The sequence below is a fragment of the Haliaeetus leucocephalus genome, unplaced genomic scaffold, assembly GCF_000737465.1.
Source record: "Haliaeetus leucocephalus isolate CR32 unplaced genomic scaffold, Haliaeetus_leucocephalus-4.0 Scaffold636, whole genome shotgun sequence".
Lineage (NCBI taxonomy): Eukaryota > Metazoa > Chordata > Aves > Accipitriformes > Accipitridae > Haliaeetus > Haliaeetus leucocephalus.
This window is the reverse complement of record NW_010973072.1, coordinates 6,434,926-6,438,535: the sequence shown is the minus strand read 5'-3', so window position 1 is coordinate 6,438,535 and position 3,610 is coordinate 6,434,926. Positions and strand designations below refer to the sequence as shown.

Here is a 3,610-nt window from a genome sequence, read left to right as displayed (position 1 = left end):
GGGCACGATGTCATCATCCCAAAAAAGGAGCCGCAAGCATCCGCAGGGGGAACAGACAATGGGACGGAGCTGCGGCTCGACGCAGCCAATAAATTACTTGCCATGCCCTCACCAGGCAGGATCGATGTGAAGGGGACTGAGGTACGCGGAGGCTTTCTGAAGCGCCCTAGGTGTGTTCCTACCCAACAGCGTACACAAACACTTGGTCATTAGGGTGTGTCTGGCATTTGTTTCCTGAGCCAAAACAAAAACACAAATTATTGCGTATGTGTGGGTACCCTCCAGCCCACATACATATGGCCATACGTCACCGAGTATCGCTTCGCACCCCTGCAGCGCCTTTTACAAACTGCTGGATGACAGGCACCCACACGCAGGGGCCCCGATCCCAGATTCATTTACTTCTGTGATGCAAGAATAGGCCTGGAGCAGAGTCTGATCCTGAAAAGACTTAACTGTCTAAATCGGGAATGTGCCTCTCCCAAAGACTTTGTAAAACAAGGCGGGGACTGTAATGATATTCTGTAAGAATATTCCACTAAAAGAAATCTAGCCATAGCTAAGATAAATTTAACTGAAAAGGGTGAGCAAAACAATTACACTTTCAGGTCAGGTGTTCAGCAAAATAATTCTATTTTGAGGTCAGATGTTCAGCAGAAGTAAATAGAAACAAGCTATTATACAACCATGAATAGAAAACTACATTAGGTATTTAAAAAATTGGATTAATAGCAATTTGGAGTTCTGTCATTGCTCAAGAATGTTTTTATTATCGGATAAGTTACAGAAAATAAGGCACATGCTATCGTAGCATGTCCCCAGTAATTAAAAAATTTACACGTTGTTTGCAATTTTGGGACAAAGGACATTTTGCTTCAACTCTTTGAACAAATCTTTGAGGATAGTGTGAATACACAGATGATATCAAAGGTACACCTGAGTATTTTTAATAGTTCTCACCTTGAAATACTTGTAAAACATAGCAAAAATTCTCAGGTTTCAGAGGAAGCTGTTAGCCTCTCATCCAATTCCGAAATAGCACCCTAACAAATGCCAGAGGCTCAGAGGCACTACCAGATGCACTACTGTACACAAACAATAAATATTAAAAAAAAAAGGTTACTATAATTACTAACACTGCCTTGTTTGCAAGAAGAATGAGGACATTTGTCTGTTTTAAAATTAGCAGAGGAGAAGAAGAAATTATTTTATGCATTTATTTTTAGTTTGCTGATTAATTATTAAAAAATGACAGATTTTTGTGGTGCTGGGGTTCATATGCTGGTTATTTGAATGAGAATGCTACACTGATTCTTCCGTGAAAGCTAAGTCAGCAAAAACGTATACACTTTAAGTTCTGGTGAGGTTGCAACACCTCATCTTTTGGCAATAAGCTTCTTATGGGAAAAAAGATTTGCTTTGCTGCAAGAATTAAATAACTTGCCACAGAACCACTCTATGGATGGAACAGGAACTGCTCAGCAATTGTCATTACAAACTACTGAACTTTTTTTTTTTAAATGGATTACCGATACCCATAACAAGATGTGACAAATGTATGTATGGAATATCACACAAAGTATTGCTATCACCGAAGAGCAAGTATTTAACATCAATGAAACCTATTTCTGTCTCTCTCTCAATCTGTTATATAATCCTCTGCAGTCTGTATATGCAAAATTGGATTTGCATAAGCTTAAGCAAGAAACAGATTCTCACTACTTTAAAACCCTTCTGATATCTTGAACTGACAATTTTTTGATGAAACTGTCAAATGCTCATTAATAGCACTGGCTTGTTAGCCAGTGGAAAACATAACATTGCTCAAGGCCTTGATACACAGTAGCATTACACCAAGGTAGCAAGGGCAAGGCTGGATGCAGATATGAGCACTGTCACTAAGAAGACTCTTAACCTTGCTGGTGGCTGCAACCACTAGGCAAAGGTGAAGGTAAAATAGCAACTTAGCCTAATACCATGATGTCATTTGTCATCAAAAGATACTGAGCCACCAAAAAGCAGACCCTTACCCCACTCTGTCACTAACCCCCCTTCTTGAGGGGCTCAGCTACCTGCATGCCAAGGAGCAAGCCCAGCCTGGATGATAAGATTTGCTGCATGACTTTGGCCCAGACTTCTGAGGGAACTGTAAAATTGTGAGAGCTGTGTGAGTAGAAAGACAAGAAAAGTAAGATTACAAGTAGAGGTAGGGTTGTTGAGACAAGGACTATTAGTAGCACAAGGATCCAAGAGGAAAAATACCTATGTGGAAAGTTATAAAATCCTAACATGAATAAAACCCGGTTATCTTCAGTGGGTTGCCAGTGTCACCCACATCAAAAAGCCCAGCGAATGACAAGTTATAAAACTGAGGTAGCAGTGGAGGCCCACCCTTTTCTTCATGCTTGTTTGGCCAGCAGACTTAAGGTGTTTTATCAGGGGATGGGGACCATACTAATGCCTAATCCAGCCACTTGTTAGAAGCTTGTTCTTTTTTGCTAGCCAGTCATTGCTTTATCTTTTTAAGCTGTATATATCTTACTTGGGGAATACCTTTATACACAGCTAATGATGCCCAAAGCGACCCAGAGAAGGACAGCACAGAGAGGTCAGACACTTCTGTTAAAAGAAGCAAACAGCGGACTTCTGAGCAGTACTGACACTTAACTGCTGTCCTCAGGCTTCGGACTATATACTGCCTTCAAGGGAACAGCCTCTTAAAAGCGGTTAAAACTGTCCGTCCCTGGCAACCTACCAAGATTTTTTGCGTGTGCGCAAAAAAAAAAAGTTCTAAGTGAAAGCTTAAATTCTGCACAAGGCGTCAGAAATTATTACCTGTAAGAGCCCGGCCCAACGCCGTGGCAATTCCCTCATCGCCTGCCGCATGCCTAGGCGGTGAGCTCGCCTGCTCGGGCACCCGCTGGCAGGCCAGGCCCCTCCGCAGGACCTGCCGGAGACCCCTTCGGGGCCGCCTCCTACCGCTCCGCCCGGCCCCCCCGGCCGGGGCCCAGGGGTGCCGCCCCCCCACCCCCCCCCCCCCCCCTCGGTGTGAGGTGCGGGGGGTCCCAGCGTAAGGGGAACAGGCTGGCTCCTCGGCGGTCCCGCCGGGGAGGGCCGCCGCTGTCCCGGCGCGGGGCCTCCCTCATCCCCTCAGGGCGGCCCCGGGCACCCTCCAGCGGGGCGCGGGCACCCCCGCAGCCCCTCCACCCCGGGTCGGGGTGTCGCCCCGGCCCGGCCCACACGCCGGCGGCCGCCGCCGGGAGCCCCGGGCCTGGGGTCCAGGCTTAAAAGCCACCCCTCTCGCCCCGGGCCGGCCCGGCCCGCCGGGGAGGAGGAGGGAGCGGAGCGGAGCGTTACGTTACGTTACGACAGCCGCCTTTACGGCAGCGGGCGGGTTTCCGGCGCTCGGCGTCGCTTGACGGCAGAAGGAGCAGAGAGGGAGGAGGGAGGACAACAAAGGGGTGTGAGGGGCCGCGGCGGCATGTGAGGGGCGGCAGCGCTGGGGGCGGCTCAGGTGAGGCGCTGGCGGGCGGGGGCAGAGCCGAGCCAGGCCGGGCCCGCCGGCTCCCGCTCTCCCGGGGCTGCCTCCGCCGCCCTGCGGCAGCGGGGA

At 48.8% G+C, this 3,610-nt stretch overlaps 2 protein-coding genes across 3 annotated transcripts in view; one reads left to right on the top strand and one right to left on the bottom strand.

Annotated features, from left to right (window-relative positions):
• The window catches only part of NDE1 (nudE neurodevelopment protein 1), a 19,609-nt gene extending 16,722 nt beyond the window's left edge, over window positions 1-2,887 (bottom strand). The window contains exon 1 of one of the 2 annotated variants that reach the window (XM_010578502.1): window positions 2,836-2,887. The gene's annotated coding sequence lies outside the window, so the exon portion shown is untranslated. Of the gene's footprint in view, window positions 1-2,072 lie in introns of both variants that reach the window. The other variant, XM_010578501.1, reaches the window with a different exon arrangement.
• Window positions 2,888-3,361: 474 nt separating this feature from the next.
• KIAA0430 (KIAA0430 ortholog) overlaps window positions 3,362-3,610 on the top strand; it is a 27,118-nt gene continuing 26,869 nt past the window's right edge. Inside the window, exon 1 of the mRNA XM_010578500.1 lies at window positions 3,362-3,514. The gene's annotated coding sequence lies outside the window, so the exon portion shown is untranslated. The remainder of the gene's footprint in view (window positions 3,515-3,610) is intronic.